Here is a 13053-nt window from a genome sequence, read left to right as displayed (position 1 = left end):
TTTAGTTAGTCATCAGGGTATATTTGAACCATGTCCACAGGTGAGTTCTGAACGACGTACGTGTTTGAAGCATGTTCGGAATGACTTGGTCATTCTACAAATCACATCGCAGTCTGGCTCAGTTTCAGAGGTGCTGCTGTCTCCAGAGGACTTGTGGCACTTTAGAGACTAACCAATTTATTTGAGCATAAGCTTTCGTGAGCTCACTTCATCGGATGCATACTGTGGAAACTGCAGCTGTAGCTCACGAAAGCTTACGCTCAAATAAATTGGTTAGTCTCTAAGGTGCCACAAGTCCTCCTTTTCTTTTTGCGAATACAGACTAACACGGCTGTTACTCTGAAACCTGTCTCCAGAGTATGTATTTGTCTGTGAGCGGCTTGCTTCTGGAACCCTGGCTTCAGGCATGCGTCAGTGCCAACAGCTTTGCATTCCAGTCCAGGAAACACACCAGTGCTGCAGTTTAGCTTTTACCAATAAAGGAAATTTCCTGAACTGTGTAGCAGTCTTCAAAGGTTAAAAATGCAGATCCCCAACACCATGGTTACTGAACCAGAACTAGAACATGAGCAGTTACGTTCTATTTTTATTTATATTTCTATCCATTTCGACTTGTCAGCTGTGGTTTTCTTCAAATTACAGACCAATTAAGTAAAGAATTTGGCAAAGAAATTGAGTCAGATGAAACAGGGCTTTTTTTTTAGTTTTGTTTTTAACATCAGCAGACACAATATAATTAATTTTCAGCAAATCTCAGCGACAAAGCAGCTGATCAGGCATCTTGAAGAAAAAGCAGACTCTTTCTCTAAGCAGTGTGTTCAAGATGAAGTAATATTATAGCTACCATTGTAAACAGGGAAGCCCCTGGACTGCAGAAATAAATCTTTTCTAAGGATACAAAGCCCCTCTGGTTGCCAGCCAAAAGCGTGGCCCAGCCATTTAGATCTCACATCACAGACCTGCCTTCTTTGAGTTTACAAAAAAACAGTCATTGATTATAATTGCTTTAATGTATCCTTTATTTCTGGTTTCAGAGTAACAGCCGTGTTGGTCTGTATTCGCAAAAAGAAAAGGCGTACTTGTGGCACCTTAGAGACTAACCAATTTATTTGAGCATAAGCTTTCATGAGCTACAGCTCACTTCATCGCATGCATACTGTGGAAAGTACAGAAGATGTTTTTATACACACAAACCATGAAAAAATGGGTGTTTATCACTACAAAAGGTTTTCTCTCCCCCCACCCTACTCTCCTGCTGGTAATAGCTATAAGCTTATGCTCAAATAAAGCTTATGCTCACGAAAGCTTATGCTCAAATAAATCGGTTAGTCTCTAAGGTGCCACAAGTACTCCTTTTCTTTTTTCCTTTATTTCTGTCATTATTAAAAAAAAACCCTCAAGAAATGTAATAAAAGAAAAGGCTGATTTTTAGTAGATATAAAATTCCAGTGTCTGTAGTATCTAGGAAGCTATAATACATGTCAAATGTCATTACCTAACTCAGTTTTAACTAATTCCTGGAATCATCTCTCTTTCTCTCTATTAGCACTTACAGGTGAAGGATTTAGTACAAATATTTCTGAGAATAGAAATTTCATTTCCTTGTACGTGTGTCATTCTGGCGAAAAGGAACCTGTCATTTTTGCGCAGAAAGTATTGCATTCATTTCCCCAGTCATTAGTACAACTGATCAAAAATTTGGGTGAAACTGCAAGTATCAGCTGCGGTGTAGATGTGCCAGTGTAGACCTCCAGCCTCTCTCTGTCTGTGGTACTTCCTATATGCAGATACCGCAGTCCTTCCCTACCTTTTTATTACATTCAAGGTCTCTGGACCAGTTAACCCAGGTTGCTCTTTCTTCCTGTCTAGAGGGATGAGATTATCCCATCTACCTGGACATCCAGACAGCATAGTACCCGCACAATGCCAGACATGTGCCAATGATGGCCTTGATTATACTTCATAGCCATCATACACATCATTCTCCCTGGGGCATAAGGCGAGCATGCTTGCTGTGTTATGCCCTCTCCTCCCCAGTCGCCCAGACCTGCTGGCCAGTGCAAAGTGGGGCCTGGGACAAGGGCCCATTTTGAGATGGCTAGCACTCTAGCAATAGAGCCAATGCTATTCTTGCACAAGGGCAGCAATTGTGACTGTCCCCTGCTTGAAGGATTTGGGGTTGGGGAGGCTCTTTGCCTCCCTGTGCTTCCTTGCACAGCTGCTCAAAGATTGGGCACGGCTTGGCCCAAAAGTTGCAATTAAATCAGTTGCTGTTGATTTAACAGCTCAGGAGAAGACACCCATAAAATCAACGAAATGCATTAAACTAACTCCCCCATAGTCATGGGCTGCCAACAGCCACGTTGGCACAGGTTATGAGATTAGTCACAAGGGTCAAAAACTGGTAACTGGCCCTATGTGTTAGTAGCACGCTCTTGTTCTCTCAGCCCAAAGAGCTCACCGCTTCCATTAATTCTCTCCTCTGGAACTAACAGCCTGTCACATCCACTTAGCTCAAGACAGGATGGTAATGACACCCCCTGCCCCTTTCCTCTATATAGGTCTTGCTGTGGGTGATAGAAGTGAAATGTCCTCATTAGTATACTTAGATATGCCTTCTTTAGTCCATATATAATACACAACTACAATTCCACCCCCCTCCCCACCCCCAGTTTACAAAGTACTGGCTAAATCTGTGGTCTCTGGATATGCTTGCTTTTCCCTTTCCTTCCTAGTTGTATGTTCAGTGCAGAAGAGTATGGGTTTGTTTCAAGGAACTCTGTTTACCCTGTGTGTGGTTGGCACTTTTGTACTGTCTCAGAGGTGGATCCTGTATTTTTCTGCAGGCTATGGTAAACATACTTGCCAGATCCGTGAGTTTTTTTGTTCTATGAAAATGTTATGTTGAAGCTTCTCTGAAAAGCTCCACCTTAAAATCTGCAATGCATTCATAAAAAGACATTTACCCTGAGATTTTTCAAAGGAGCCTAAGAGAGTTAGGTACCTAACTCCTAGACGCTATTGAAATCCCAGCCTTCAAAAATACTTCTTGTTTCTGTGTTATCTGTCAGTGTCTGATCACAATACTGTGTAGGAGTGAGACAGTAACAGAGAAGTGAGTTAAAGGCAACCAAAGTGTTAGATGGTTGTAATATTTTTCCAGAGAAAAATCATCCCATTCTTTTTACTAACGTTTAAATCATCATCATAAAATATTTGTCATCTCCAGTCCTTTCAGGGCAGTCGGTTCCATTGCTGTGGGGTGAGGTACGCAGAATGCATCATCCCCATTGTGGAGAAGGTGTTGGGCTCTCTTTTAACCCTGGTAAAGAGAGTTTGGTTACCACAGCGGTAAGGACTTGGTACAAATCATCATCGTCATCTCAACAATGCAAAAACTATATACACCATGACCTAGTTCCCCCTTCCATTAGCAACATGCACAAGGCCGTGACGATTTTCCTCCAGAATATTGAATTATAATTCAGGTATCCCACAGCTGGAAACATACAGCTATTAGACAAAGCAATAAGGAAGGAGCTGAGGAAGATTTGTCCTAAACCACAAGATTGCAATTAAATGCTTTCAGGATTAACACTACTGTACTCCAGGAAAATTAAATTGCCATTCTGCTTTGAAAAGTGACTGTAAAAATGGCATCTGGTGGTTGCATGTTGAGGGCCTTTCAATAACTTTCAGAACAAATTTGTTCAGTTTATAAGTAAAATATTGTTTTTATTTTCTCTCTGCCAACCCTGCAAATTCTCCTTAGGATATGACAGTCAAGTTGCGTTCTTCCTGGATCTAGGATCAGCAACAATAATAAAGACCATACAAGCCAAATGCTCCCGGTGTAGTCTCTTTGGGGTTTCACAAATATAACTAAAGGCAAAATCTGGCTCTGCATTTGAAACTAAGGGTCAACACCTACATGAATATGCTAGGATGATGGTGATTTGTATTGTAGTAGTGTCCGAAGGTTCCAATCAAGGTTGAGGTACCATGGTTCTAGTTGCTGCTCAAACATATGGGAAGCCCCAAAGACTGATAGGGACAAACCAGTCTTGTTTATGTAAGGGAAAATTGTGCTTCTCTAATCTATAGGATTCCTTAAGCAAGTCAGCAAGGTATGAATAAAGAAGGACTGGTTGACATCGTGTATTTGGTCTTTCACGAAGCCTTTGACCAGCAAGAAGCTCTCAAGGAAACTAAGTAGTCATGGATTGAGAGGTAAAGTGCTGCCATAGACTAGAAAACTGGCTATAGGAGTAACAGGAGTATATAATTTTGTTTTTGTCACTAAAATAAAGTAAGGAGCTATACACAAAGGAATTTGTTCTATTTCCTAATACGACGTTAATTTTTCTGACCATAACTCTACTTTAAAACGTATCTTCCCATAGCAATTACTGTATCTTTCGTGTATACGGTTTTCTTGTCTGGGGAGGAGGGAATTGTGTTTTTTTAAAACATTGAAATACCAGATGTTGGGGGGGAAAAAAAAAGAAAAGGAGGAAGGTATCATGCTGCATGTTGAGTCAGCTCCTAATAGAGACTTCACATAGAAAGGGCCCGTAATTACTTAGACATAACAATGGCAATTGCAGGTAAAAATTTATACCAGCTCTACACTGATCCCAACTACATGATATGGCTGTATTTCACTTCTGAGAAAGATTTGTTTACGGTTGGAAAAGGATAGAGAATACATTTTATTACCTTTATGCTAAACCTGTTGCTTCCTTCCTAAAAGCAACCGTCTTCAGTCATAAATATGGCATGTACTGAGACATTGTATAGCATTTGTTTTAATCTGCCGGCATTATCAATTCAGTTCACAGATCATGTTCATTCTTCTTTGAAAAGCTTACATTGTCAAGTTGGAAATTTTGCTAAGAAAACATATTTAGTTACATGAACATCATGTTCAACTGTTTGAAGGACAAAGTCAAGAACAGACGAGGCTCAGTGATTAAACAACCAAATATGTGTTCAAGTAACATTAAGGGATGTATTTTCAGTGTAACGTCTGCAGATTGAGCTACATGATTAATTTGTTCACCAAGGGTATTATGGGCAAACTCCCACCCTTGCTGTATGGAGTCACGGCAGGAGTGAGGTGAGAAATTGACCACAATCGGGTTCCAAAGCCGCCTTCCAGTGCAGGTCAGAATGGCTGAGGGGGGATGGGGAATCCAAAAAGAAGTAGTGTGCACCCTTCTGCTAATGTACGCTGTGTGCCGTACTGCACCCACTGGTGGACTTGGTTCCAGTCAGAGCAGTGAACAGAGGTGATGTTTTTTGTGAGATTTCACTGGAAAAGGTTCCCCTCCTTGTTGCAGGTGAAAGTGTTTCTAAAAATACTGCTTTTCCTCACCATTTAGAGACAGTGGTTATTTGCCACTTGAGAGTAGGCAGAAGTGTGAACAATCACCTCTCACTCAGACTGGCATATATACTCATCATATTTTGCATGGAATTGGAACAGTGGCCATCTAGGGCATTGTTCTTTTGCGTGCCCAGGCAAGGCAAGAAGTTGGTAGATAGAGTGACAGCAGCAGAAACCGTACATGTGAGTATGGCATATATTACTTACCCTGTGTTTCTTCCACCCAGAACTGACTTAGGGGTGCTCACACATGCCATTGGTCCGACCATAGGAACATTATGAGCTGTGATGTGCTGCCAAAATTTCAACATCTGGCTCCTTCAAAAAATTTCTGCCTCAGTCAGTGATGTGTGCAATAGTTCCTGAGGAAAACGCTCTTCTCCTGTAAAGTGCTGTGAGATGTCTGGATGAAAAGCTGTATATAAGAGTGAGGTGGTATTATCATTCTCTCTCACGCGCTCACCCAGCAGTGCTACATTCTGCCCTGCCATGACTACCACCAAAAAATCCATCAATTCCACACTCTCCACTCATCCAAAACCATCAGTCCTTCCACTCCCCCCAACCTTAGCTAGGTGCCTCTTTATCCATCATGCTCCCTGCTCCCCTGTCACAGAATAGAATCATAGAAGATTAGGGTTGGAAGGGACCTCAGGAGGTCATCTAGTCCAACAGCTTGCTCAAAGCAGGACCAATCCCAAACTAAATCATCCCAGCCAGGGCTTTGTCAATCCAGGCCTTAAAAATCTCTAAGGATGGAGATTCCACCACCTCCCTTGGTAACCTATTCCAGTACTTCACCACCCTCCTAGTGAAATAGTGTTTCCTGATATCCAAACTCGACCTCCCCCACTGCAACTTGAGACCATTTCTCCTTGTTTTGTCATCTGCCACCACTGAGAACAGCCGAGCTCCATCCTCTTTGGAATCCCCCTTCAGGTAGTTGAAGGCTGCTATCAAATCCCCCCTCACTCTTCTCTTCTGAAGACTAAATAAGCCCAGTTCCTTCAGCTTCTCCTCGTAAGTCATGTGCCCCAGCCCCCTAATCATTTTCATTGCCCTCTGCTGGACTCTCTCCAGTTTGTCCACATCCCTTCTGTAGTGGGGGGGGACCAAAACTGGATGCGACACTCCAGGTGTGGCCTCACCAGAGCCAAGTAGAGGGGAATAATCACTTCCCTCAATCTGCTGGCAATGCTCCTACTAATACAGCCCAATATGCTATTGGCCTTCTTGGCAACAAGGGCACACTGTTGACTGATATCCAGCTTCTTGTCCACTGTAATCCCCAGGTCCTTTTCTGCAGAACTGCTGCTTAGCTGTCTGTCAGCTGTTCCTCACAGCAGTAGCAATGGGGACAGGTAGGTCACCCTGTGATCGCGGGCAGTGGGGTGGTTGGGTCAGGTGCAGAACACGTCCACTCTGGTGATGGTCTAGGTGGTCTGTTTGTGAATGGATCCCCCGCTTTGGATCTAGAGCAGGACCAGTCTTCCTGACTTCTGGAGCTCTCTCCTTTCAGGTGGGGCAGTGGATTGCCCCAGGCAGGTGGGAGGGCTATTGAAATGAGTTTTTCCTGTCCGGTTATCCTAATATGATTTTACATAGCAGGTCATTTCCTTTCTCTACTTCAGCGAGAGGTATGGTAGTGACACAGGCACTGCTCACAGGCTGCCAGCTGCCACTATGGTTCATGTCTTTGTGTTGGACTTTTCTCATGAGTTCTACAAGACTGGAGGTAACACAGCTATCTCCCCTCTTCATGTTGACTTGTTCCAGCACTTCATGTTCAGATTTCGTGGGCTCCACTGGATCCAATTTAAACTACTCCTTTTTGACCTTACTGACTTTAAAAATATTGATGTTGATGTATTACTTTTAAATTACCTCTTAAAATATAATAAGATTTCCTACTTATTTTTATAATCTCCCAAAACTAATCCAAGGAAATCTCTGTAAAATATCTAATTCCCTTAAAGAGAGCATAGGTTTGGATTGCATGGGCTGTGCATCAAGGGTGTCAGTCAAGGTGGTGTTATCTTTGATCGAGGAGCTTTTAGCATCTGTTCTGAAGTGAGTCAGCGAAAGGCACCTGGCAAAGTGTTATGATTCACTTTCCCATGTATTGAGCCTTCTGAACAATCTGTCGATACCTTTTGCAAAATCTCATATATTCTATTGGATAGCTCACTGATTAGTTAGGAAACAAACTGTATTGTATTGGCATATTTGCTGCACCTTTCAAATGCTATATCCTGTATCATATGTCCCCATATTTTAATAAATTGAGTATCTGTGGCATCTACTAGTACAGGTCCATGAACATTTGCTTTAGTGCTATGCCATTGGGGGTGATGGTAATGCAGAGCAGGAGTCAGAGACAGAGTTTTTATGTTTGCTAGAGAAAAGGATTAGAGCTGGGGGTTTCAAAGGGTCTAAGGAATTAGGAACCTAGCTTCCATTACAATGGTAGGTGGGTAGCCTGCTTTGAAAATCTCATCCTAGACTTGCCCCCTGAAATGGAATTGAAGCATCCTGTCATGGAACCTTCATTAAACGGTTTACAAGGAGAATACTTGAAATCCGTCAGGAGCAGACATGAAAACATGCAGAAGGGAAGCAATGGCGTCCTGCTCCCAGAGAGGTTTGTGCAAGCCGGTGCCTCCAATTCTCCAGAAGTCTGATCAAATTAATCACATAAAAGAAACAAAAATGTAAAATAGTGCTGCTGGGGAGATGAATGCTGATTTAATGGGCAGAGAAAGTTAAATCAAAGGCTATTGTTCAATCCAGTGAGTGCTACGGGATAATTAAGATACGAAAGATTTTCAGCTTTTGGCAACATCTTCACAATAACCCAAGTGAGCTGACAGTAGATGGAAGGAGACAAAACTTAGAGTGCCCATGTCTTGGCATACAGATAGAACTAATATTGGCAAATGGACTGAACGTCAAGGCATAGTGTTGTTTTGGGGCCTGGGTGATAACTTTCATTACATGTTTGATTGTGTGTAGGAAGAACAAATGGGGGAAGTGCTGGAGATTTCATAATCTCTCAGACATTATGCAGGCAGCTAAAGTGGAAAGCCATAGACTGAAATCGTGTAGATTATAACGCTACGGGAATGGCAACACCAGGTGTATTTTACCTTTAATTTGAGTCCTCCGAAAAAACTAGATGAAGCATCTTGGAGATACAGAGAGACCTTTTTCCCCACTATTTTTTTCATCACACACTAAAGAGATGTAGAGCCCATTGAAGTCGATGAGAACCTTTCCATTTACTTCAGTTTTCATTGGATCAGGCCCTCGTCTCTTTATCAGTATTCACCTGGAAAGATCAGAACTGGGCTATGACATGAAATACACATTTCCAGAGCTGTTTCATATTATATTCTAGAGATTTGGTGTGTCTCCTACTTACATTGTTATGACTATAGTCAGACCTGGCCCCCTGTACTCTAAATTTAGGTTTAATAGGTTACAGAACCATGTATGAGAGTGTTATTCTAGTGTGGACTGAAGCTCTGAAGCCCAAACTACGTATAATTATTTTTATTGAGGTGATGATACTGTATCGGTCTATATTTCCCGGTGCGCTAGTGCATTGGAGGAATTAATGTTGGACCATGTTAACAAGAAATAATAATAAAAATGTAAGAATGTTTCCCTAATCCCATTTCCTGATTAATTAGTTGTTTTAAAGAAGGGAAAAAAGTGAGTCACTAACATTTGATTTAGTTTGGTTAATGAAAGAACTGGGGGATCATACCTGAATTTCTAAAAGGGGTCAAGAAGTTTTTAAAGGGCCTTGTATGAGAGATGATTGAGTTATTGTGTGTGTAAGTAAAAGACGCAGGATGCAAAGTGTGCACAATTTCCAGTAGCAGGGAATATTTTTCTAGCCTTTTATTCATTTCCAAATGGAAAGAGAGTTATGGAAATGTGAGGGGGCATTACACTAAGTGCTTGAAATATTCCTTCCCTACAGACTAATAAAAGCATGCTTCTTCCATCAAGCAAATTTAGTTTTCTGAAAGCCACATGAAGAGAGATCTGAATCTGTGAACTACACAGCTGCAGTAGGATCAGCATTTGTGTTCTGTAATGTACTCTGGTGAGGGTGGGCATAACCTCTTAGCTTATCTAGTTGTGTTCTCTACAGTATCTTATTATGTAAATCAATAATGGAGTTTGAAACCAAACCTGTCATGTAGTTCTTTGGACTATTTTCCTACCTTAATGGAGACTGAAAGGCATGCTAACCATTTCAAAATACTTAGTCTATTTGCATCCCTCCAGTAACAACAGTCAAGTGGCATAGGTCAAAAATGTGACCTGCCTTGTTTATAATGCGGTTATAATGGTTACAATGTCATCCATGGCCATAATTTCGTATGGATTCTAGACATCTGTCTTTTTAAAAAATCCAACCTTCAGTCAGTGTGAAATTTAAATTTGTAATAGTAATAAACCTGATTTCAAGAGCCGTTTGGGTCAGGTCCCTGCTGAGGTCACTGAGGATGCTAATGTATAAACGAGGAAATAATAAAGTGGAGCTAAGTTTATTTCTGTTTCATTAAAAATACAGGACAAAGAATCAATATTTCTTTCTAAGCCCTTGGTAGTGGAACATAAATAATTCAGGGTAAAATGGAAAAAAATAATAAAAAGGAATTGGCCCTTTTACTCTTTTCCTTTCTGGGGGAGTTTAGATGGAGCTGCTCTGTTGTTTAAACTTTCAGACGTTTCCTGGTTTTCGTTCAGATGCTCTTTTGTATTGGGTTCATGTTTCAGACCTGCTGTTTTAGAAATAAAATATAATGCTTGGTACTTATATACTTTGCACGTTTCATCTAAGGATCTGCAAGCACATCTCAAAGGTAGATGAGAATGATTTGTCTTCACCTGACAGACGAGTAAAATGAGACACAGTGAACTTAAATGCCTTGTCCAAGGTCAGACAGTGAAGACTGGAATCAGCTCAAGTCTCCAGACTCTTATTATACTTCGTTTATTTTCTGTACTTCTTCTTACCATGTTTGCTCATTTACAAAGTTATGGGCTAACCCAGAAGTCCCTTACTCTGGGAAAACAGCTTAACTGGGAGTTATGCCTGAGGAAGAACTTCAGGATGTGGCCCATTGAGTTTTAATAAGGGCTACCATACTGAATTTGTGACATCACATTTACTTCTGTGGCTATTGCTACATCATTTATATAGAATTATGACCACTACTTGGTCGAGTGAAATGAGACTCTGGGTTAGAACAAAGAGAATAATTCACAATTCATTCAACAAAGGTAACCTCTTTTAATGCTTGTGGAATATCCATGAGCAAATCAGAATTTTATGCATTATTCAAGTTTATTTCATTAATACTTCTCATTTTTTTATTCCATAGCTGGATTGGGAATTTTCAGAATTTAACCTGGGTGTCTTCATTAGGATCAGTCAGATAAATCACATGGTATTCTTTTCTGTTTGCTCACTGGTTGAGCACATAGGTACAAGTAGCGCCCCAGTACCTGTGTCTGTGTAGTTAACTTTGGGGTTCTGTGCATATCTGGGACCTTGACATTGGCTTTCTGCACGCATTGTCAGGAAAACTGGACCACTCCAGCGTTCACAAAAAGTGCACATTAACAGCCCAGTCCTGCACAGAGCTCCACAGACAGATCCCTGCACCCAGACAAAGACCTGTTCTCCACACAAGCATTGCCTGCAGCAGGTGCTCTTTGCAGAATGGAGGGAAAGCGATGCAAAGATGGCCAAAGTGACTTCCTTAATGCTTATGGAAATATCTGTGGCATTGCCACTTCAGTGCTAGCCAGGGTGGCGAAGGAGAAAGTTGTTATAAAGCACAGATATATGCAATAAGAGTGAAAGAAATACAGATCGTGTCTTGCCAAATAAATTACTTTTCATATAACTATGTGCTTTTTTTACCCCAAGTTTCCGCCCATCTGAAAGTTACTCTGTGACATCTCTTAAGCTCCGGGACCAAACATTTAGTAGTTCTGATCCACAAAATAACCCTGCACAGAGAGGAGTGGCACGTATTTTGTACATTAGCACCTCTCTCTCTCCCAGGAACAGTCATACACAACTCTGTTCACGTCACCTCCTGAATCCTTTCATGAGCTTCCCAGTTTCCCACTGCACCAAATAAAAGGGGAAGCAGTGTGGCCGAGTGCATAGATGCTAGATAGATAGTAAGGAGTTCTGGGTTCTACCCGCATCTCTGCCCCAGGGCCATAGTTTTTTAATCTGATCAGGGCCAAAGAGAGCCCTTCTTCCTCCTGAGCTAGGCACATTGGGCCAGAACTCAGCTGGCGTATATCGGTGTAGCTTTGGGGAAGTCAGGGGAACAACACTGACTGACACCAGCTGGGTATCTGTCCCCTTGAGTTCCATGCCAAGTGGCTGTTTTCAGATCTGACCTTAATAACAGGTTTGCTGTCTGCTCCACGTAGACATTAGAAGTCCCATGGCAATATTCTTAAGGAAAGGGGCTGGCCCGAGAGTCCTCATTCAAATTAGTGCCCTCATCTCCCATTGCTGTGCAGGGTGCTGTATGCCAATAATGCAGGAGGCTGCAGCCTGCCACCCCAGATGTGACTGCATTTCAGTGGTTCATTAAGTGATCACTGTGGGTGGGATTTCCATGAGCTGTTTGAAATTGATTTTACTCTCTTCTTGTCAAAGTCAGTGCTAAAACTCCCACTGGCTTCAGTGGGAGCAGAGCTAGAGCGCTGTTGAAAATTGCATCCTGTATGTGCATTGTAGCATGCTTTGGGAGCCCTATGGATGAAAGGTGCTATCTAAATGTCAGTTACACTACAGACTGCAAGGCTGGGGGTCAAGGAAATATATGGTGATAGGCGGGGTCCCTGTTCTGCTCCCACTGAAGTCAAGGAAGCCTTTGAAACAGTCTTCAGTGGGAAAAGATTTGGGCATCTAAGGAAGTACGTTAGATAAAAAGAATCACAGAACTATTGTTGTTGTTATTGCTCTTATGCAAATTTTAACTGTTAGTGTGGTTTAGGCAGTTGATGAATTTCCCCCTTAAATTCTTCTGGAAATAGTAGCCCTGCACAGTTGCCTAGGTTAGACACCATGCAGCTGAATACTGATTGCTCATCTGGAGAGATCATTTCCACCACATGCATTAAGTTTAGATATGGTCACCCTATTGGTGCCTTTGGTACCAGCAACCACTGAGAAATCCATACTGTGTGATCTGTGGATCCTGTTAGTGAGAAGCTGTTGGAGAGCGCTGACTAGTGTGTGCCCTGCATGTGCTTTTAGACAGAAGGAGCCAGCTGATTTCCACTGCCGGTTTCCTTTGGCTTCCTTCTGTAGGTACGGTACCTGAAGAGGCCCATGCCAGGGAGCCACAGAGTTCCCACATTGCAATAGCTGCTCTTATTTATTTATTTTTCCCCGTTGATTAATTGAAAATGGAATATTTAAGAATGGCCAAAAGCCTGTGAGCTAAAGCAATAGGGTCAAATCCAGCTGCATAACTCCATTGAAATCAATGCATTGAATCTGGCTCAGAGTGCTCAGCGCCGTGGGCTGGATGTAAATGCTATGTAATGGTATGTATGGTACGCCTCATAAGTGGATTGAGAACAAAAGCTGTTTTAAAATGTTATCAAGA

At 41.9% G+C, this 13053-nt stretch overlaps 1 protein-coding gene across 4 annotated transcripts in view; it reads left to right on the top strand.

The window, feature by feature from the left end:
- Window positions 1–13053, top strand: part of SGCD (sarcoglycan delta) — a 499695-nt gene that overhangs the window by 411211 nt on the left and 75431 nt on the right. The window lies entirely within an intron of this gene.

The sequence above is a fragment of the Natator depressus genome, chromosome 8, assembly GCF_965152275.1.
Source record: "Natator depressus isolate rNatDep1 chromosome 8, rNatDep2.hap1, whole genome shotgun sequence".
NCBI classification, from domain to species: Eukaryota; Metazoa; Chordata; order Testudines; family Cheloniidae; genus Natator; species Natator depressus.
The sequence above is the reverse complement of the archived record's forward strand: the minus strand, read 5'-3'. Positions and strand labels throughout refer to the sequence as shown.